At 35.9% G+C, this 24,915-nt stretch overlaps 2 long non-coding RNA genes across 2 annotated transcripts in view; one reads left to right on the forward strand and one right to left on the reverse strand.

Moving 5' to 3' along the window:
• Positions 1–24,915, reverse strand: part of LOC122478455 — a 250,149-nt gene that overhangs the window by 144,157 nt on the left and 81,077 nt on the right. The window lies entirely within an intron of this gene.
• LOC122478450 lies at positions 4,921–22,024 on the forward strand. The gene is made up of 2 exons (XR_006296005.1): positions 4,921–5,493; positions 21,708–22,024. It is a non-coding gene; the product is annotated as an uncharacterized LOC122478450 (long non-coding RNA).

A 24,915-nucleotide genomic window follows, 5' to 3' on the forward strand; every position in this document is an offset into this window, starting at 1 on the left:
AATAAATCACCCAGACAGAAAATCAATAAGGAAAAATTGGCCTTAAACAACACGATACCAGATAAACTTAATATGTACAGCATGTTCCAACCAAAAGCAACAGAATAAACATTCATCTCAAGTACATGTGGAATAATTTCCAAGACAGATCATATGTTAGGCCACAAAACAAGTCTCAATAAATTTAAGACTGAACTTACATCAAGCATGTTTTCCAACCACAATGTTGTGAAACTAGAAATCAATTACAATAGGAAAAATGAGAAGTCACAAATATGTGGAGGTTAAAAAACATACTACTGAACAACAAATGAGTCAATAAAGAAATCAAAAGGAGAAATTAAAAAATACCTTGAGATGAATGAAAATGGAAATACAACATACCAAACTCTATGGAAAGCAGTAAAAATAGTTCTGAGAGGGAAGTTCATAGCAATACAAGCCTATATCAAGAAACAAACATCTCAAATAAACAATCTAACTTTCCACTAAAGAAACTATAAAAACAACAAATGAAATCAAAAGTTAGTAAAAGATAGGAAATAACAAAGATCAGAGTGAAACTAAGTGGAATAGAGACTATCCAGGAGACTGAATCAGTAAATCAAAAACCTCCCAGCCTCCCAACATACAGAAGTCCAGAACCAGACAATTCCCTGATGAAGTCTACTGAACATTCAAAGAAAATGTAATATCTATCCTTCTCAAACTCTTCCAAAAACAGAAGATGAGGGAATGCTTCAAAACTCATGTTATAAGACTAGCATTACCCTAGGACCCAAACCAGACAAGGACACCCCCCACCAAAACACACACACACACACACACACACACACACACACCCCACCACCACCAACAACAACAACAACAAAAACACAAGCCAATATACCTGATGAACACAGATGTAAAAAATTCCTAACAAAATATTAGCAAACCAAACTCCACAATACATTAAAGAAGATTCAACAATACACGATAATCCAGTGGGATTCATTCAGGGATACAAGGATGGTTCAACATCTGCAAATCTATTAATACATTAACTATACATACTACACTAAGTGATATACTACATTAACAAAATAAAGGATAAAAATCACATGATCATATCAACAAATGCAGAAAAAGCACTGACAAAACCGAACATCCATTTATGACAAAAACTCTCATCACAGTGGGTATAGAGGGTACATACCTCAACATAATAAAAGCCATCTAATAAGCCCACAGCTAACATCATATTCAACAAGATAAAAGTCTTTCCTCTAAGATCAGAAACGAGCCAAGGATGCCCACTTTCACCACTACTGTTCAATATAGAATCAGAAGTCCTAGCCAAAACAATTAGGCAAGAAAAAGAAATAAAAGGCACCAAAATCAAAAAGAAGTAAATCTATCACTGTTTGTGAACAACATGGTTTCATATATAGAAAACCCTAAAGACTCCACCAAAAAGTAGAATGTAAATTGATATAGCCATTATGTCAAACAGCATAGGGGTTCCTGAAGAATTAAAAATAGAACTATTATATGACCCAACAAATTCCACTCTTGAGTATATATACAAAGAAAACATGGGACGCCTGGGTGCCTCAGTTGGTTGAACCTCTGACTATGACTCAGGTCATGATCCATGGTTCATGAGTTCAAGCCCCGTGTTGGACTCTGTGCTGACAGCTCGAGGCTGAAGCCTGCTTCGGATTCTGTGTCTCCCTCTCTCTTGCCCCTCCCATGCTCACACACTGTCTCTCTCTCTTTCTCTAATCTCAAAAATAAATATTAAAAAAATTAAAAAAACAAAACAAAAAAACAAAAACACTACTTATAAAACATATATGTACCCCTTTGTTCCCTGCAGCATTATCTACAACAGCCAAGATATGGAAGCAACCTAAGTATTCATCTACAGATAAATGGACAAAGAAGATGCAATGTACATTACATAATATACATTATATATCATACACACCCATGTCTCACACACACACACACACACACACACACACACACACACAGAGTGAAATACTATTCAGCCTTAAAAAATGAATGAAATCTTCCCATTTACAGCAACATGTATAGACCCTGAGGATATGATGCTAAGTGAAATAAGACAGAGCAAGTCAAAGCCCGTATGATTTAACTTATATGTAGAATTTAAAAAAAAAACAAACAAAACACGGGCACCTGAGTGGCTCAGTTGGTTAAGCATTTGACTTCAGCTCAGGTCATGATCTCATGGTTCGTGAGTTGGAGCCCCATGTCTGGCTCTCTGCTCTCAGTGTCTGCTTCAGATCCTCTGTCTCCCTCTCTCTCTGCCTCTCTCCCACTCATGCTCCCTTTCTCAAAAATAAAAAATAAACATTAAAAAAAAACCTTATAGATAGAGGTGATAGAATGGTGGTTGCCAGCAGGAAGGGCAAATGGGGGAGATGGATGAAATGGATGAAGAGGTGAAAAGGTACAAACTTCCAGGTATAAAATAAGTAAGTCATGGGGACGTAATATACAGCATGGTGACTCTAGTCAATAATGTCATAGTGTATTTCTGAAAGTTGCCAAAAGAGTAAATCTTAAAGGTTCTCATCACTAGGGAAAAAAAAAAAAACTTGTGTAACTTTGTATGGTGATATAGTAACTAGGCTTCTTGTCATCATTTCATAGCATATACAAATATCAAATCATCACTGTACACCTGAAACTAATATAATGTAATATGTCAATTATACTTCAATTAAAAAAAAACAAAAACTAAATGTTAGAGAGGATGTGGAGAAATTTGAACACCTGATACAAAATAGTCCAGCCACTATAGAAAACAATATGGCAGGTCCCCCAAAAATTTAATATTGAGTTACCAGGGGTGCCTGGGTGGTTCAGTCAGTTAAATGTCCAAGTCTTTTTTTTCTTTTTTAATGTTTATTTATTTTTGAGAGAGACAGAGACAGAGTGCCAGCTGGGGAGGGGCAGAGAAAGAGGGAGACACAGAATCCAAAGCAGGCTCCAGGCTCTAAGATGTCAGCACAGGGCCTGACACAGGACTCGAACTCATGAACTGTGAGATCATGACCTGAGCTGGCTGGCCACTTAACTGACTGAACCACACAGGTGCCCCAATTGAGCATCCAACCTCTTGATTTTGCCTTAGGTTTTGATCTCATGATTCATGAGATCAAGTCCCGCCATCAGGCTCTAAGCTGACAGTTGTAGAGCCTACTTGGGATTCTCTCTCCCCCTCCTCTCTCTCTCTCTTTCTCTGCCTCAAAATAAATAAATAAAACATTAAAAATTAAAATAGAACAGAACTGCCATATGAAGAGCAATCTTACTTCTGGGTGTATATCCAAAAGAACTGAAAGCAGGATCTCAAAGAATTATCTGCAAATGCATGTTCACAATAGCAGCATTTTCCACAACAGCCATGTAAGTGAAAGCAACCCAAATGCCCACAGAAAAATGAAGGGATAAATGAAATTTGGTATATACCGACAATGGAATATTTTCAGCCTTAAAAAAGAAGGAAATGCTGTCACGTGCTACAACATGGGTGAACTTCGAAGATATTATACAAAGTGACATAAGCCAGTCACAAAAAGACAAATCCTGTATGGTTCCACTTAGATGAGTTATTTAAAGTAGTCAAACGCATAAAATCAAACGGTGGTTGTTAGCGCGCGGCAGGGCAGAGATGGGTGCTGTTTAGTAAGTACAGTGTCAGTTGTGCAACATGACAAAGTTGTGACGATCTGCTGCAAAACAACGTAAATATACTTAACACTACTGAACGGTACACTTAAAAATGGTTACAATGGTAAATTTTATGTTATGTTTTCTATTACAATTTTTAAGGCAATAAGGCATAGACAATAAGTGACATACATGAGGTTACGAAGTCAGAATTCATAGTCATGAAGTACAGATAAGATTCAGAAAAGCAAAAGAGAAGAAAGGTCAGGTAGAAGATCCAACCTATTCAAAGCTGTTTGGAGAATAGAAAATACTCAGGTGAAAAGGCAAAGAAGGGTAGAGTGGCCCAGATGAAACTAGAAAAGTAGATTGAGGATCATTTGGTAAGGTGGTCAGAACTCAAGGACAAGTCTCTGGTAACAGAATAAAGCTCTGGCTGGACTGACCAGAGGTGACAGGATGTCATCAGGAACAACTGTTACAAGACTGCTCAATGCTAACCACAGAAGTCTGGCTTAAGGCAAATAAAATGCAGATAGAATATTTCCAGACACAGTCTAGGCACACGTGAGGTGGGTCAAAGGGAGCCCATGGGCGACCTAATCAGTTGAGGTTCCCATAAATGAAGACATATCCTAGAAAACCTTTGACCTAGAAAACCTAGAAAATGAAGATATAACCTAGAAAAGCCAGTATGGACTTACATTACCTTTGAATTGTATCAAGGTAAAATTTTTCACTCCAAATGTTTTAGGAAGAGAAATTAGAAATTATCTCTTGGGGCTCCTGGGTGGTTCAGTCAGTTGAGTGTCCGACTTTGGCCCAGGTCATGATCTCCCAGTTTGTGAGATCGAGCCCCATGTCAGGCTCTGTGCTGACGGCTCAGATCCTGGAGCCTGCTTCTGATTCTGTGTCTCCCTCTCTCTTTGCCCCTGTCCTGCTTATTCTCTCTCTCTCTCAAAAATAAAAATAAACATTAAAAAAAATTTTTAAAGAAAATTATCTCTTACATCCTTCCTCCAAAGTTCAGTTTTTTGCTCACAGGAAGCATATATAAGTAATTATCTAGGCAACCAATAATCATCATTTATTGCTGAATATTTACATGAGGCTATGCGAAACACTTAACTGTTAATAAAAGATAAATCTTAAATATGATAAGAAAGCAGATTCACAAATTCATACTAATTATGAAAGACAAAGGAGAAATTTCTGTATTTCCCATCTGAAAAGTAAGGTTAATACTGTGACATACTTCAACTTTAATCAAAAAATAGAATTTCAAAACTTATATTTCAAACAAACACTTATAACCATTACTAAATGTGTGATATTGACAGAGACTTCTCATACTATACTGATGTTAGTTGTAAATAATAATTTTGAAAAAACTCTTGATACTTTTAGAAGATATTTCAACTAGCTTAGACCTGAAGGCTTTGTCTACAAATATTTACATTCAGTTTTACTTAAATTATCAGTTTTGAATTCCCAAACCATAACCTACAGCTTTGCCTTCAAAGCTACTAGAGGTTAAAAGATTTTTTTAAACGCCCTTGTGAGGTCACAGAGGCTGCCAAGAGGCCAGTAAGAGAAAGCAGACCTCACTGCCTGAATGTCAATTATCCAGCCCCTGGGCACTCGCTCACAGAGTGCCACAGCTTAAAATCATTATAAAGATAGCATTAAGACAATTAAACAAATTACTTGGAATCAAGAGTACTTAAAATCTATCCCTAACGTGAATAAAAGGTACCAGAGGACAACCTCAGAAATTGAGGGAAATTACAGAAAAGTGTTACAACATGAGTAAGTACTCATTGGTTTTCTCCTTGCAATTTAAAGTTTTTCAAGCATTCCAGAATCAAACCTTTGGGTATTTCAGTAATGCATACAAACTAGAGAAGGTCTTAAAGTATTTCAGTAATTCACAACACTCAAAATAGCTTGTGTATACAGTAAACCAAGTTGTTTGAAAAGTTTTTGACTATTCAGTGTCCTTCCTAAAGCAATCAATCTTTTTTTATATGTGTTTACCTTGTACTATTTTTTTAAAACGGTGGAGTGTTAAAGATCCTATTCTCCAGCATGCAATTATAAGTGAGTAATATAATAAATTATTAAATCCTGAAGTCCAGAAAATCCTAAAAAGAAGACTCTGAGGTAAAACTTTTTTTTTTTTTTCAGAAAAAAACAAATCCACAGAGCACAAAGGGAAAAACATAGATTCTCTTCCCTTTTTAGAAGTGCGTGTGTGTGTATACATATATATTTGTATATGTTTACATATATGAATAATATATATACATCATAAATCAACAAGCAGAACACTGACAAATATTAATAATCTTGAAGGTGAAAATATTTACATATAAAATTATGAAGTCAATGCCAATCCTTGAAATAGCAGAAAAGACCAACAGTTCCATGTTCCAAATATATATATATATGTATTTTTATATATATATATTTGTATATATATATATACACATATGTATATATATGTATATTTGTGTGTATATATATATATATATATATATATATATTCTGATTCTGTGTCTCCCTCTCTCTCTGCCCCTGTCCTGCTTATTCTCTGTCTCTCTCTCTCAAAAATAAAAATAAACATTAATTTTTTTTTAATTTTTAAATATATATAAATATATATATAAGTATATATAAATATATATATATTTTTTTCCCTATCAGGAATAACAGCTTTACAAAGACATACACATTAATTTATTTAATCTTCACAATAAGCACACGGTCCTTTACATGGAACACAGTGCGGGCCAGTGAAGAGCCAAGTCTTGTAGTCAAAAGAGTCCCCGGGTATGAATGCCAGCTCTGTATTTACTGACCTTATGATCTTGGGCAAGGTGCTTACTTCTCCAAGCCTTGGTTTCCTCATTTGTAAAATGGGGATAATAATACCTAGCTCATACGTACTGTAATAAACAGATAACAGAATACCTCTGTCACACACACACAGATCATCACTAGTTACAGATAAGTGTCTGAAACTCCTTGTAAACTAGAGTCTCCTTGAGGACTGTGGCTATCCATCCCCTCATCTAAGGCTATTTCCACTGTCCCTAACTGCTCTTCAAGAGCCTACCACAGGACACCTTCCGGCGCTGACATGGGAAATCCCAAACTGAGTCATGTTACCCTTCTTTGCATCATCTCAGTTTTAGAGAAAAAAGTTCCCAGAGTAAGGTCAGAACCCAATGCAAGACCTTTAAGTATGGTGGAACAATTATCAACTTGCTGTGCTAACAGAGGATAATGTTTGCCGGAAGAATATCAAATGCAAAGGTAACACAAAAGTCTCATTGTAACAGAAACTTAAATTTACTCTCACATACTCAAGAAAAGTTTAATTAAATGATAAAACATTAAATCACTTCTTTCCCTTCCCTAACAAGACAAGCCAAGGCACTGAGAAGAGAAAAAAATACTAAGGATGCTATTAATCCAAAACATGCACAAGCTTAAAGTTAACGGTTCCTATTATAACAGTAATTACATAATCATCACGCAGCAAATAGCATAACCAAGTAAAGATGTTCTCTATCACAAAATGGTAACACTGTAGTTTTTTGTTTGGTTGAAACATTTCAAAACATCTTGGCTGGAAACAGAGAGAAAAGGAAGTCGATACACTGAGAGCAACATCAGCAAGACACTACACAGACACAGTGATTAAGAACTAGTGTTTGACTATGATGGCCCTTGAAAGCCAAAAACCTATTCCTCAAGACAGCATTCCAAGTTTAGTGGAAGAAAATCACAAAAACAAGCCCAAATACGGCACTAAGTTCATGCTGCAGGAATCCACATAACATGAATTTTCATCCAAAGGTTTAAAAGAAAAATTTAGTTAAGACTGGTCATAGTTTATAAAAATAGAATTTTAAAAGGCTATTAAGGACAATAAGGTAAATTTCTTTTCCTTAAAATCTAAATTTCTCTGTAGCTTCTATAAGTAACGTAACTTTTGAAACACACGATGCATGTTTTCAACCCTATGACCCACAAGGCTTGCTAAATATCACTTGAAAGTACTACTACTAATTTATTCAATCTGAAAGATATTCTGCTTTACACAAATACTGATCAGAACTCAAAGAGAAAGAGGTGCTACTGTTCTTTACAATCACTCATTCGGCTTTGCACCTTTAGAAAAAATAAAGGCTGACAATATATAAAACATGTACCATTCTATAAAAACTAAACTTTTTTTTTTTTAAGTTATTTAGAGAATCAGAGAGAGTGAAAGCAGGGGAGGGGCAGAGAGAGAGGGAGGGAGAGAATCCCAAGCAGGCAATCAGGCTCTGCACTGTCAGCACACAGAGTCCAACCCAGGGCTCGAACCCATGAAGTGTGAGATCATGACCTGAGCCAAAATCAAGAGTTGAATGCTCAACTCACTGAGCCACCCAGGCACCCCTAAAAACTAAACTTTTAAAAGAAATGCTTACATGAGGTCAAGGAAAATAACAACTTAAAAAGTTCCTTGTTAGGAAAAGGTTTTGTACTTAGAAAAACAGTCACAATTTGTTTTATAATGAGTAAAAGTGAGTATTTCAAAATCAAACGGGCCTTTTGAACCCACACAATATATGTGGAACACGCTTCTAATTTCAGTCAAATCTAAAAGAGGAAGAAAAATAGATACTACCTGGTTGAAGTATAGCCCAGATGCAAAGCTGAACACTGAAGATACATGCTATCTGAACAGCACAGATTTAGACAAAGTAGTTCAGATTAAAGAGCTGGCCATATATATTTAAAAGTCTACATTTGATCACTTAAGAAAGGCCTCAAAGAAAAAAGGAAAGGGTACTTCAACATGTGATCTGGAAGAAATTTTAGCATCACAGGAAAAGTTTGACTTTCTTCTGGTGCTTAGTTATATAAAGGAAAAAGGTTTGAAGAAAAAAAAGTGTAAAATTGTTTTCATACAATATATGAATAATGAATCCAGACTTTAAAAGAAAAGCTGTGGAGGTTTTATCTTTTACATTATGGAAAAAATAAAATTAAATTCACAAATTATCATTCCCAGTTTCTAAGATAGTAAGAAATTAACTTAGACAAATTACAGCTTTTTTAATTAAAAGAGGTTCTAGAGAAATTTAAGATACAGTCTCTGATTTTTAGCATACTCCTCAGAGTGCTCTAACATTTAACTTTTAAATAATCACTCCATGGCAAATCATACCACTATGTAAACAAGCAGAACAAGAAATTAGAAGTTACAGAAGAAATTCAAGTCCAGCATTCAATCCATCATGTCTAGTCTGCCAAATCAGGAATCCCTAAAATGAAATATTTGTCTGAATAAATTATAAAGTCACTAGGTGAACATAAATACCTTCTTATCCAATACTTTTGGTTAATAATAAGTCAAATGTATTCTCATAAATTCAAACACTGATTCTCATGCTCCAAGAATATTTTTACCCTGCTTACTATCATGGCATTAAGCATTGTGGGTTTTTTGTTGTTGTTTGTTTTTTTGGGTTTTTGTGGCTTTTTTTTCGGTTATTGTTGTTGGGTTTTTTGTTTTTGTTTTTGTTTTTGTTTCTGTTTTTGTTTTTGTTTTTGGTCTTCCCTCTGCCTAGAATGGTCTTTCTCTCAAGTACAACTGTTAAAGTCATGCTTATCCTTCAACACTGAAAACAAAGAATACTTCTTGGTCCCTTCCAAGGAAACATGATCCCGTTAGATCATGATCCTGTTAAATTATGATCTCAATATGCAACTAGAACTAGTCGTCAAAACTACAATAATTATACGTAAACCATAAACATGTATTGAGCAATGTGTCAATCACTTTCTGAAAGTTATGAAAAATTTTGTGTTCCAAAGGGTTCATAAACAAGTATTTTCCATTTGCCCCAAAACAAAACAAAAAAATAACAAAATATAGATAGCCAAAGCCCGAGAGGCAGGCAGGGAGGCTACACTAAGGCTATTCTTGGTGAAAACTGAGATGATATTTAAGCAAGACATAAAATGTAGGAATAAAGAGAAGACTCAAGATTAAGATACTACAGGCAGCAAGAATTAGAGATTTGTTCCCAGATTCCTGGTTTCAGTGTTTGTATATCTGGTAATGTCCTGTGTAGGGATGTCACTTATAGGTAATAAAGAACAACAACAAAAAAAAAAGACTAAATTTTACAGAACTGATCATGAGTTCAAATTGGGCATAGTGAGTTTGGGAGGTATTATGAAATAAACAAAAAGACTGAAGCCTTTAATGAGGGTCAAGACTTAAGGTGGGAGACCTGTTCTGTGTTTTGAGGCGTGCTTGTGAATGGGGCATCAGTCCAAAGAGTAAATCATGCTGGAGTAAGAGATAAAGCAGTTTCTCTGAACCTCAGTGAACACATTTACAAGGCATGTGGAAGAGCCAGGAAAAGAACCTAGCAAAGGGGAAGCCATATAAATAAATGAGGAGAGGATAATATTAATAAAAAGTGTCATTTTCATTGGATACAGGGAATATGCCAGCACCTGAAACAAGTGTTTGGGGAATCTGGCAAATCAGTAGTCATTAGTGATTTGGTGAAAGCAATTCCAGCTTCAGACGGTGAAATAAACAATGAATGGGTGGTCAGGAACACACACAAGTTCTTTCCAGAAGGAGAGTTAGGGCAGCAGTTAGAAGCTGACAATGGGTCAAAGAAGGGTTTTGCTAAGGGAAAATAGTTTATTAAAAAAAAAAAAAAGGAGTTAGCAGAGAAAGAGGGAAAGGGAGAGTGAAAGTAGAAAATCACTGAATATTATTTCAATTTGGAGAGGAGGCTTACACTCAGAAAGAAGGGAAGGCAATATGAGTATATGGGAATATAGGCAGATGTTAATATGAAGCAGAAAGCTGGTGGCCCATGACCTGTATTCATGCAGTTGAAGAAAAGAAATGGTCAGCCTTTGAAACGCTACAAGGATATTCAGATGTAGACAGCTTGAGTTGATTGAGAGTGCCGTAATCGTTATTAGAAATGGGAGAGGGAGCAGACGAGGGGAAAACACAAGCTCTGTAAATGAATGAAGATGAGGCATCGAAGACAGATACTGGATGTCATCTTGAAGACAATGGGAACCATTGAAAGATTTTAAGAAACAGCATGAGCAGATTCATGTGTTGAACTATATGCTGCATGTTTATACTAGCTTTAACAAATAAAAATCTACATTTTTCTGAATTGATAGAGAATATACCCATAAAACCTGATCATTCTTTAAAATTCCCCACTGTAGGGGGTGCCTGGGTTGCTCAGTCGGTTAAGCGTCCGACTTCAGCTCAGGTCACGATCTCACAGTTGCGGGTTCAAGCCCCGTGATGGGCTCTGTGCGGACCTCAGAACCTGGAGCTTGCTTCAGAATCTGTGACTCCCCGTCTCTCTGCCCCTCCCCCACTCACACTCTGTCTCTCTCAAAAATGAACATTAAAAAAAATTTTTAAAAATAAAACTCCACATTGTATTCAAATGTAATGTTTGTAAATCATAAAACAAACCTCAAATACCACTAAACTATTTTTTCATGTATAATGTAAAAATACGTATTTAAATAGAAAAAAGTAGTAAGTTGATTTCTTACATGTTGACCTTATTTATAATTTTAAGCATGATTTAAGTAAACTGGCTAAAAGGGAATCAGGCAAGTTTGAGTTTTTGTTGACATTTATCCTCTTGCCCTAATATTTTCAAAACAAAAAGGCACCTTGAGCTTATACCTCTTTTGTCAAATGCAATAATAGAGAAGTCAAGTCCCTAATATACCTTGAAGAAATTCTAAGAAATTATCTGCATAAGTGCAATTTAAGTCCTTTAATAAGACTCTCTTTTTTTTTTAATTTTTTTTTCAACGTTTATTTATTTTTGGGACAGAGAGAGACAGAGCATGAACGGGGGAGGGGCAGAGAGAGAGGGAGACACAGAATCAGAAACAGGCTCCAGGCTCTGAGCCATCAGCCCAGAGCCTGACGTGGGACTCAAACTCACGGACCGCGAGATCGTGACCTGGCTGAAGTCGGACGCCTAACCGACTGCGCCACCCAGGCGTCCCTCCAAGACTCTGACTCTTAATAAAGGATCCATTTCTAAAAAACACACAAAACAAAACTAAAATGGCTCAGAAACAGTAGCTAATAAGCAGTTCCTTCCTATGGGATTCAGGTCACCTTAATATCCAAAATGATTTCCCAATCCTCCCTCTATCTCTATTCTTCCCCACACCTCAAATCCTTTAAAGGGTACCTTGCTGTCGACTTTTTTTAAATAATTGCAATCTTCCTTAATTCTGATTTTTATTCGGACATCCTCTCACCTGCCACCATTTATTCTCAACCTGCCATAAGGAGATGCAAAATGGGAGAAGGTCTTCTGAAAACTGGATTCCAGTAATTACAGTGGTAGGCACCTGAACCACAGACAATTGTTTCTTTGCAGTATTGCTACTGCAACACATATTCCTTGAATTTTGCCCATTAAAAATGTTGAAAACTAAAAACATAACCTGACCTACTATCTTTTTTTACCTTTCTTTGTTTTATAAATACCAATAGGATATTAACTAAAATCTATAATCTGTAAAGAAACAATTCAAATATACAATTCATCATGTATATTTGAATCTACCTTCCATTACCTTTAACCTCATTACCATGTACTGAAATCTCATTCTGCCTGACAACCACCCATTACTGTGTAGTCGTGTAATTAAATACAACTTCTAATGGGCAAGTATGAAATACATACCAATATTAGAAGATGCCGTATGATTATTTAGAAATGGTTTCATGAATGTAATATGGAGCAACTCTGAAATGTGTAGATGAATTAAAAAGATATCTGCCCCTTTTATTTGTATAATTAACAATATTTCTGAAATAAGTTGGAGTCTGGTTCTCATCAAAAATGATCCGAGTAAATAAAACACAGCCACATTGTCTCCTAGAACTTGAGAAAAATTATATCATAAAATGTTTATCTGCAAGAAAAGTCCATGTTAAAATATATTATGTCAAAATGAAACATTAAAGGAGAATACACAACCTAAACTAGAAACCAAATAGCAACTGCAAAGTAAATTCTGAGTACTACTATTTTCTTCACCTTTCACTGTGAATAGCCTGAACATCCTAGAATGTTTGTGGAAAAGAAAATCCTAATACTGTTATTCACCATTCCATGTTGCCAAGAACAGGGTCCTTCACTGTCCCGCTTCACTTCTTGTGGTCACCACCACCAAATAATATCCTCCAGAGCCTGAGAGAGTCGGTCAACTATCTAGAAGCACCATTTCTACACTAAAATGTTGCATTAAAAAAATGTGTCTGGGGGCACCTGGGTGGCGCAGTCGGTTAAGCGTTGGACTTCAGCCAGGTCACGATCTCGCGGTCCGTGAGTTCGAGCCCCGCGTCAGGCTCTGGGCTGATGGCTCAGAGCCTGGAGCCTGTTTCCGATTCTGTGTCTCCCTTTCTCTCTGCCCCTCCCCCGTTCATGCTCTGTCTCTCTCTGTCCCAAAAAAATAAATAAACGTTGAAAAATAAATAAATAAATAAATAAATAAAGTGTCTGAAATTTGCAATTTTCTAAGTCCTCTTTTTTTTTTTTTTTTTAAGCCTTTTTCAGCCATGATGAGGTACTGGTCGACAGGTACTACGCGGACACAGGCACTACACAGTTACCACTATTACTATCTCCACTGAAATATATAGTTTCCTCATAACTAAAGTCTAACAAGCAGTAAACACAAACTGCTTACCTACCTGCCTGACACTTGGCTTAAGATAATCCTATTTTATTCAAACAACAGGTTCAGGGAATACACGATGTGAAACGACCTCAGATTACTCCTAATACACGAATGAAACTGTAAATCGCTGAAGTCTGCTCACTTATATCAATTTAGATCATTTCTAAATTTCTCATTCAGAAAATAGATTAGCTGCAATTTTACAAGTGGCATGGGTTTACCGGGTAACTTTTTTGCTCTGTGCAGTAACAAAGAATACTTATGGAATATCAAAAATCATTATTTGCCTATAGTCACAAAGTTTGCAATCTAGGTTGGTGACATGTGTTTTGTGAGTCCAAGCACCATGTCTTTACTTTGGTAATAAGAAAAAGGTAGAACAGGAGGCTTGACAAGGTAGACAGAATTCAGGTAGTTGTGTGGAGAGTACCCAAGACTTCAAAGGGTGCAGGTGAGGCATACCACAGGAGAAGTTCAACCTTGGTTGAAGTGAAATACGAACACCAAATTGGGTCAGAAAATACTCTGGGGTGAAGCAGGTAATATCAAGTTCAAATCAGCCTTCAAAGATAGGCAAAGAATTCAGTTACACACCACACACTGTTCTAAGCACCTCGTATGTATTATCACATTTAATCGTCTAACGGCTCTGAGAGGTAAGTTATTCTGTTATCCCAACTTTACACATCAGGAAACTGAGACACAGAGGTATTAAACAACTTAACCCTAGATCATCCAGCTAGTAAAGAGCAGAACCAGGATTTGAACCCACTTTATTTGCAGCACCTTTTCCCATAATCACTGCACCATACTATCTACAACTCTCAAGCCAGAAGTGAAAACATACACTTATGTGAAGGAATAAAGAACAGAATGGAATGAAACAGAATGGGATCTATGAAACAGACAGATGTATGAACTTGGACTTTAGGTAGACTTGGTCCAAGAACTTCTTGTTGCATGGAATGGCACCAGAAATGCCTAGAATCAAGAAGATCCAGGTCTGCCAAATTCCAAAGTTGGTTTGAACTATTATAAAACCAAATTTGCTGTAACCTAAATGCTTAACAGGAAGAAGAGCAAACTCCTCTGAAAATTAAAAAAAGAAAGTAAGATCGATAAGTAGCAGACAACTTCTTAAATTTAAAAAAAAAAAAGGCATATGCCTGGTTACACTGAGACTGATAGATACAAACAATTCAATTAATCAAATGAATACTTATGCCTCAGTTTTTAAATTTTCGTGATCTATATTAAAGCAAACCTATTATGTGAACCTGGTATTCAAAAGCTAGGAATTAAAACAACAAATAAGAAATGGCCCTTGTCTTCAAGAACTGCCCTGAGATTATGTATATCTCATTCTATAATATCTGATGACTATTTTGGAAATAATATTTGCTCATCATCTGAATATTTCTGGATCTCCAAATGCTTCTAAATATACAGCTTTGGCTCTTCAAGTTTGTAGCATTTATCAGTTAATTCTCAGACCGTACTTAATTTCCTCCCTACCCAAAAGAAACCAAAGATTTCCCCGTGGTGAAAAACATCTACATACAAAATGAAATAACTGCCTCGTTAATTAAATTCTTTCAACCTTCAATTTCTACCTTCATCAGAAGTACTTCCACCTAGTTTAGGAAGTGTTAGGGAATCATTTGTAAAGGGAGAAAAGGGGCAAAAAAAAAAAAAAAAACAAAAAAAAACAAAAAAAAAACAACGTGCTTCTCTTAGCCCAATTAGGAAGTTTAACCAAGGAGGTGGAATTTCAAATCAAAAAACCAAGTTCTAATTAGTTACAGATGAAAATCCCCAAAACCACCCTGATCACAATACAAATCATTAACCAAGAGCCTGGAAACCCAGAAAGAGAAGGATTTTTCATGATAAAATGGAAATGATTTGCTTTTGAAATCCTAACCACAACACCCTTATTAAGTAATTTGCTCACAGACTGGGCCAAAATAACTAAAAAATGTTTTGTTATTTTCACAGATATCTTAAGTATTAGTACTGAGTATTGCTGCATATTAACTCTAAAAAAAAAATGTATACTGAACCCAGTTGTTTTAAGGTTTATCATCTTTATGCCACCTGGTTTGAGATGCGTCTGCAAAACTGCCACACTACACTGATCAAAGTGTTCACCAAATCAAGAATGCAGGAGTTGACCATATGAGTATTCCAGTACTTTCTATCTTTGAATGTTCCACAAATAAATGTGTACAAGGTATTCTGAAATTATGTCTCACCTAGCAAATTAATGTGGGGGTGCCCTTAAACACACAACAGTCCATAAAATAAGGCTGCTTTATGGACTTGTCAGTATAAAAGCATCCCTCATGGGAAGGGCGTTAACAGGGTGTGCTATGGTCTTCAGTTTAAATCAAAACAGTGAACCTGAATAATTGAGAAATATAAAAGCCATTTTTTTTTATAAAAAGATTAACCAGAACATGCATTTCTTTCAACTTTACAACTTACAGTGAATACTACCCATTCCAACAAAGTATAGCCTCTTGATGCTTACTTCTCACACCTCCCAATGTAACTTGCTCTAGACAGTCTGATGGGGGCACAATTCAAATTCTTCAAAAAGGCCATGATCTAAATCACTTCCAGATTTGCTTCTGTTAGTCTAAAATTCTTGCATTAATAAAATAATATGATTATGGCAATAGCCAACTATGTGAACATGCTTATCTATTAACATAGCCACAAAAAGAAAGGTAGTCATCTCTATAAGAAAAACAAAGAAGAGAAACAGAACAACAATGAACAAAAATTCTTTTGGACTTAATCTCATCTGTGAATAATTAGAAGAATTTAGGTTGATTTGGGAGAGGTGGAAGAAAGATTCTGAAGAGATAGGATTACAGTGTCTTTTACTTTGATGTATTAAAAAATGAAGAAAATGAGGAGGAAGAAAGATTAACCACACATACATGTGTGTGCATGCATACAGGCTCGCACACACACACACTTTCAACCATCACAGGGACTAACCTCCCTGTCCCATTTTTCACTTGGTTGGGGTTAATGACAAGTAAGATAAGGGTTGTATTCAGTTCTTTGATTAAAACAAAATAAAGAAACAACTATTTTCACTCTACTTTGGCTCAGGATAACTTACTTTTTTTGGTCTACTGGAACTCATTCACAATAAAGGAGGAACTAATTCTGTGCAAGATGGAATACTTGGCCAAAATATCTCCTTACACCTTAAAAACTAAATGCCTGGGTGCCTGGGTGGCTCAGTCGGTTAGACATCCAACTTCAGCTCAGATCGTGATCTTGCAGTTCATGGGTTCGAGTGCTGCATAGGGCTCTGTGCTGACAGCTCAGAGCCTGGAGCCTGTTTTCAGATCCCTGTGTCCTCCCTCCTCTCTCTATGCCTCTCCCACACTCGTACTCTCTCAAATATAAATAAACATTAAAATATATACATACATAAAAATAAATGTCTATTCTAAAATCCTGTAACAGCATACAATCACGACATGAATTCCATTACAATGACTCTATTTTATGCCCTCTAATGACTATTGAATTTTATAGGCAGAATTCTTCAAATTTCTCCTTTTTAAATACATTTGCTGTACGTTCTATTAAAAAAAAAGGTATTGCATTCTTATTAAAGAAATTCCTGTTGAAGAAAAATTTAGGAGTGACATATAAGTATATAAGAATTTCACCATTCAGAGATCATTTTAAATTATCTGGTGTATTTACTTCAATTTCACATATTTTTTTTTATTTAACATGTTGTTTCCCAAACTGGTATTGAAATAACATTTTTCTGGTAGATGATAATATAATGTTAATATCTGTTCCACTAAAAGCAATGTTCTGTGGTATTTAAAACAGTATAAAAAGGTTTAGGCAATGTTAGCAGAAATCTATGGCAGCTTTCTCAGACCTATAAGGTGCTAACATTTACTAGGACTTAATTCATAAGAAATGACTTGGGAAGTAAGTCATCTGGAGAGCAAACATATTTCCACATTTACTTCCCACTAAATACATCTTCCTTCTTCATTATTAGCTCTCAGCTTGGGGTACACTGAAACTACATTATATTGGAAGGATATTTCCATATCATTAGTTTCAAAACCATGATTTTAGGGCTATAAATTATCACTGTCTCATAGTTTATCAAAATTTTTCCCATTTGTTACCCTTATAAGCAAATCTTATCACATATCCATGATTGTAACATTTAGATAAAGCACTAACCTTTTTAAGAAAATGTTACCAAACTATCGAAATGAGTATACATTTCAAACAGGACTTTTCCACTGAGCTTCTATCAAAAGGGTATTTTGGGCGTGCCTGGGTGGCTCAGTCAGTTGAACATCCAGCTCTTGATTTTGGCTTAGGTCATGATCTCACAGTTGTGGGATCAAGACCCATGTTGCACTCCGTACTGAGTGTGGAGCCTGCTTGGGATTGATTCTCTCCCTCTCTGTCTGCGGCTCACATGTGCCCTCTTTCTCTCTCTCAAAATCAATTAAGTAAACTTAAAAAAAAAGGGGGGGGTCACTTGTTTAATATATGTTAGTTAATTTGATTGGCATAAAGTGAAAACTCATTTTTATTTCCATTTCTTTGCAAAACAGGCTGATTTTTTTTTCTTATTTTTATCAGCCACTTGTATTTATCTTTCCTAGACTGGACTTCAGTTCTCCTTCCCCATATTTATTATCTTTTATCTGTTTTTTATTCTTGATCTTTCTTTGAAATCTAAGTTCCTGAAGTTGGTTCTTCACATCATTGATTTAGTTCTTCAAAACATGAATTCTTCCTTCTTGCCTCCTCTGCAGAGTTGAATCCCACTTTCCCAGTTTTTTTGTTTCCTGCAATCTTGCCTGAAATATGAGTTAGTTCTCTCCTTGCAGCTGTCTGCAGCAGGTTCACAGATACCCTACCTACTACCTTATGATATGTTAAACTGTTTTCTAAATGTTCTAGTTTTGTAAATACTCCCTAAAATGTGCTTTTCTCGAGCATTTTCAGAAAGATAGGCCTTTACCCTGAAGTACAGTATCAGTTAACAAATCAAATGGTGTTCAGGTTTTCTGTTGCCTCTTCCTGTGCTGGTGACAGTGTCCACCATCCAAAGAAGGCTTGGCCTGGCTCACTGTGCTCTTGGGTGGTTATAGAAATCCCTTCACAGTGCTGTAGCAGAGATACAGACTCATAGGAAGAGTCAAAAGTCCAATTCTCAGTGGCCATCAGGCATTAATGTAAAGCTTGTCTCCTGGATGGCAAAGGAACCTTCTCCTAACAGATTGCCGACCTGAAAAAGGATCACCTGAAATCTAAAAGGCCTACCATTCGGTTCTCCACTCCCACTTTGAGTCCATTACCTGGGAGACATCTTCCTTTCAGGATGCAGTGGTCTGCAGCTCCAACTAACCTAATCTTTAATGTCCTTGCTGTTTTCTTTGTTCTTAAAGCTGCTGGACAGACAGAAAAACTATGAGAACAGAAGCATAAACGATGGTAATATTATAGCTTCCTCGGAAAAACAGCCGCCCTTGCAGCAGATGGAGAGCTGCCCCATTTCCTCGATGTTTCAAGATCGTGGGTGTCTGAGCAAGCAGATGATGTTACAAAAGAAGCAAACTACATTTGCTACTTTATACTGATTAGTTTCATTAGATAATCCTGTTTTTCCTAGTCTAGTTCCTTGTAGATGGGGGAAATGCATCAAAATTTCTAGCAATTGAGTATCAGTCTTTTTTTTCCCCCCATTACTGAGTTTGTTTCTAGGTCTTCATTAATCTCTTAGCAGAAAATTAGAAGAGGCTATGTCAGCAAATGCAACCAAATGCTATTTTTAATGGGAAGCCTCTCTAAATTTTAAATATAAGTTCGAATCTGATTATTTCACTGCCAAGCACAAGAACTCATTTGATCCATTAACATAACTTTATTTTAAATAAATTTATTAATGCTGAAAAGAACAACACACAGGAGACCAGAAGGCAATGTTGCTCTCAAAGTCACAAGTATCACCAATGCAGAAATGCAAATTCCTCTTCTTCACTGGTAACTGGCACCCGAAGAATAAAAGTAGACTTTCCTGTTAGTTGAAGTTGAAGGTGGTTACCAAAAAAATTAGCATTCTCCTCTACTTTCTGGGTGTTATTACTCATATAGTTTTTGCTAAGTACATGACAGTGTTTTTGTATTTTCTATCATTCTAGAGCACACAGGCTAACCACGCTCATTTGCTTATTACTGATGAACATCATGATACTGGCAAGTCTGAAGTACTTGGCCCCATCAATTTCTCATTACCATGTTGACATTTAAATAACACCAAGTAGAGATTCCACATATGGCTCACTTTCACATCCCACACATCTAGCTAACTCTAAAGAATGGAAAATAAAGAGGAAATGCAGATAAATATGTTATTAGAAAAGAGATAGGGAGAGCTTCTCTGAAGGTCTGTCCTGGACACATTTTAATGGTTATAATCCACCTTTGAAAAGATTCATGTGAACACCAGTGAAACTTAACAGCAATTCCTGTAAAGTCAAAGAAACCTGATATAAAATCCGGGCTCTACTACCTAATCGTTGTGTGACCTTAAGCAAGGTAATTAACCTCTCTATGGCTCTCATTTCTGTTTTGTAAAATAAAGGTATGAATAATGTGTGCTTCCTCAGATGGTTAAAAGACTTAAAAATAAAAGATAAGGCAAGTAACATAACTGCTAGATAAGTGCTCTATAAATGTTTGGCATGATCACCGCCCCCCCCCCATGTATTCTAAAATAACACAATCTTTACATGATATGGGATTCCACTTAAAGAAGATGAAGAAAGGATGTCTTTGGTAGTCACCCACAATGATTTGCTAGCAACGGATAATTTGCTTAGATTTATTTTTGCACTGACATTATTTTAGTTTGCACCATTCAAGACACCTTAGATGGATTCTGAGAGACAACTGAATCGCTTGTCCTTATCAATTACATTAAAGTATAAGAAAAACTGAATAGACAGAGGAAAAAAACAACAACAAAAACAAAGCAAACAAACAAAAAAAAAAAAAACACACACACAAAAACTACTGATGCATCAGAAAACAGGCCCTATATTTAAAAGCTTAGCTTAGGGGCACCTGGGTGGCTCAGTCGGTTGGGCATCTGACTTCGGCTCAGGTCATGATCTCACGGTCTGTGAGTTCGAGCCCCGCGTCAGGCTCTGTGCTGACAGCTCAGAGCCTGGAGCCTGTTTCGGATTCTGTGTCTCCCTCTCTCTCTGACCTTCCCCCATTCATGCTCTGTCTCTCTCTGTCTCAAAAAATGAATAAACGTTAAAAAAAAAAAAAAAGCTTAGTTTGGAGCAAAGGTTCTCAAGAAAAGCACCTAGGACTGTCCTCTTTTTCAAAATAAGTGATCACATTTTTGGCTTGCACATGCTTTTTATGGGCTGAGAAACTTATGTCAACTGCAACACAAAGGAGAGTTCCAAACAAAGCATTTCCCTGGGTCCCTCACACCTTTTCAATGAATGACTAGAGACTCATGAGGGTGAAGTACACATTTATAATTATATGAGTCTAGAACCTTACTCCATTTTACATAAGTACATACCATTTTAGGAAAAAAATTAATATGCAATGAATTCTTCAAGAACACACAACTATGTTAACATGTTGATTGCTTCTGACAAAGCTCCAAGCAAAACAAAGCTTTGTCAAAAGCAATCAACATGTTAAGAAAAGACACATAGGGTACATGAGTGGTTCAGTTGGTTAAGCGTCTGACTCTTGGTTTCAGCTCAAGCTGTGATCTCGCAGTTCATGAGTTCGAGCTCCACATCGGGCCCCACGTCAAGCCCCACGCTGACAGCATGGAGCCTACTTGGGATTCTCTTCATCTCTCTCTGCCCTTCCCCCTGCTATCTCTCTTAAATAAATAAATAAGAACTTTTTTAAAACAGTCACACCCATTATCTTAAAAGCACTTGTTTTTGAATTGCTAATACAAATATTTTTAACTTGTATTTGTAGCTGTGGTCTTCCGAGTGATGCCACATGTCTGTACAAGAATCTACCATTTCATTATTCCTGGTACAGTCATGCCTAAGCATTTCCATATTGAAATTGTTATTTTTGAAAATGTAGTTGTTAAAGTCTTTCATAAAAAACTTTCATATAATTTCTCCTTCATAAGAGACTTACAGTATGGTAACATAATAATTTTTTTTTTTTAATCATTTCAGGATACTCAAGGACTGTTATAGACGAGGCAGCATGGGGTTTGAAGGAAGACAGCACTAGCAGGAAAAGAACTTCACAGATGACCTCAAACATATGAATGCAGCCCAGAGGAAATGGAAGTAACTCAGCTACTTTCCTTCAAGTACACAATGAATAAGAAAGAGTAACTTGAACTTGCATTAAGAAAAATTTAGGTTAGGTATTTTAAACACCATCCCGCAAAAAAGGGCTGTAAATCGCCACAATGACTGAGAAATTTCTTATCAGCATACTTCAGCCATTTAAGAATGTGATAAACAAAAGCTTTGTTAAAAACTAAGTTGTACCATAAACTGTGGCAATTCTATAGTAATTCATTTAATACTTTAATGGTTCAAAATGTTTCAAAATGAACTTGTACAAAATTCAGTCTTCAAGTAACAACTTGGGAGCTTTTACAGTGATGTGAAAGAAATGGTGGGCGGGGTGTGCTATCTGTTCAGAACGTTTCAAGTTTGATGGCGGCCTGTGATGCTAGTCTAACCATGACCTCTCCTCCCCACACCATCCAAAGTCGGGGAGAAAAACAGGAAAAAAAGAAAAAAATAACACTGGCACTGAAAACAGCAAAGCTTATTTTGCGTACCTCTTAATCTAAATACAATGAAAGTTACTTTAAGAAATACGGATTCAGCATCACACATCCATATATATGTAAGCTACACCAGCCCCCACAAATATTCTCGTCACAGAAGTATCATAAAACCACTTGCACCTTTCATCCAAAAATGTAATGTGGGATGAAAAGTAGTTTACCAAACTTTAATATTCACCATAAGGTAAAATTCAGCTATTAAGTATTTTGAATTCTTAGATTTACAACTGAATTTATTAATTCAATCAATAAAAATCTCTGGAGTTAACAATCTCACATATGTGACAGTTGTATCGGTGAGGCTTCAAGTTGGCATGAATCTCTCCGAAGGGGATTTTCTGTTACTTTTACTCCATGAATTCCAAGTTTGGTAAAGTAAACAAATTACCCTTTTTAGGTAACAAACATTTGCTCGTTTTTAATAAATCAATCATACACTACTTTAAATCAGTACTTATGACCAGGGTAATATGACTATTGGTACCAATCTGCGTTGCAGGTCCCTAGGAGTCTGAAAACCCCAGACTGGGGACCATGGGTCTATAATGTATTAGGCTCTAAAAACAAAATAGAACTATTAAAAGCAAACCGATTTTTCACAAATGGACTCTCAATTTTAAACCACCCAATATTTCTTTGTCTAAAACCCAGAATTTTCCCTGTAGCTGAAATTCCACACATGGTCTCCATATCCCCAAAGAAATGCCCTTTCCAGATGAGTTCCTAAGAACAGAAGTATGTTTCTTCGAAGTCAGCAAGCTATTTATAAAAAGTACAGTAGCCCCCAAGGGAATATCAATTGGCAAGTATAAAATTACCTTTATATAGTGTAGTAGCTGCTATGCCCTTTCTTTTAAGGAGGACAAATACAACAATGATCAAAAAAATAAGGCATGTGGAACATGATAATTTTAATATGGTGCCCGTCATTACAAGAGGAAAATACTACTGATTTTCATGACCCTGTAAAATATTCGAATTACCAACTAAACTTGCAAGTGCATAAATATCATAAAGCCAAATAATGTACTTTCATTACCACACCTATCATTTGAAACTAGAAAAAGCAACATCTTAAATGTTAAGATATCTTATTTTTAGTAATGTTAAAACATAGCTTACTGATTTATGTAAGTTCTTCAACATGTAAATGGTTTATATTGAATATATGCTAAAATTTCCATCATTGCTTAAAATTAGACATAGTAATGTTCATATATATATATGTATATTTATATATATATATATATCTATCTGTGTGTACATATTTTTGTCTATACAGCTTAATTTGAATTACTTTTCTTCCAAACACTCACTGAAGACCACAGATGATATTTAAAACACTGTCTAACTGATGTGGCCTGCACATACCCAGGAAGAATGGAAAATGGCCAAAAAGAACCAAGACAGCCATGCCAGTGCATCTGGACTAAATTCTGTACCTCCCTACACTTGATCTACCTGTAAGAACCATACTCCCTTGGTATTTGTAAGAAATGCTAATGTCACTGTGCATAAATAGGTAAGAGGGGGGAAATGCGTTCACTCTTAGCACAAGTTACTGAAATAATCTCTACTTTCTTCATCTTTGTCCCCAATCTATATGACCCACTGCAACAAATTTTTATTAATAGCCTACTATAGGCCAGACGCTGTGCTAGGCACTGGGGAGAAGATGTACAAGACAAACCAGATCCCATGTTCACAGAGTTATTAACACAAAGTTTATAATCTAGTTGGACAAAATAAATGTTTGTGTTTATGTATGTTTGTGGCTCCTTCTTTTATTGTAGAGTGCTTATTATATGCCAAGCACTAATGTGACAGCTTTAGGTTACCTCAATTGACTCAGTATCTGCATAAACACACACATAAAAATTCAAGTAACCATTCATTAATGAAAAAAATAACGCAAGAATAAACATTAAAAGATAAAATATGATGAACAGCTATATAAATTAGAGTTATGTGTCCAAAGAATATCAGTTACTGCATGAGGAAAATAAATTAATTCAGGAAATGATAGAATAAAAGTAAATTCAGATTAAATATAAGAAATATGTTCTAATACTAATATTGAATACTTCCCCAAAACTAAATTCTATTGTCACTCAATTCTATCCTTTTAATCTAAAATACTGTGTGTCCATGTTAATCTAATGCAAAATTCAAACCAGAAGTATATTTTTAAACATGCAACTTAAAGAATTTATGTTAACCATATTACTAAATAGTAAAGTTCAGCAAATTATAAATCATTTCTTTTTAAGATTTATTTATTTTTGAGAGAGAGTGGATGCACATGAGCACAAGTGGGAAAGGAGCAGAGAGAGGGGGAGAGAGAGAGACTCCCAAGCAGGCTCTGAGCTATCAACGCAGAGCCCAACTCGGGGCTCAAACTCACCAACAGTGAGATCATGACCTGAGCCAAAATCAAGAGTTGGATGCTTAACTGAGCCACTCAGACACCCCTATAAATCATTTTAAATTATCATCCTTATCAGACTTCATGGAAACCAATGAACTTGTTTGACCAAGTGCCAATTTGAACCGTTCTTATCAAAATTATCTAAATA

The sequence above is a fragment of the Prionailurus bengalensis genome, chromosome B1 (genome assembly GCF_016509475.1).
Source record: "Prionailurus bengalensis isolate Pbe53 chromosome B1, Fcat_Pben_1.1_paternal_pri, whole genome shotgun sequence".
NCBI lineage: Eukaryota > Metazoa > Chordata > Mammalia > Carnivora > Felidae > Prionailurus > Prionailurus bengalensis.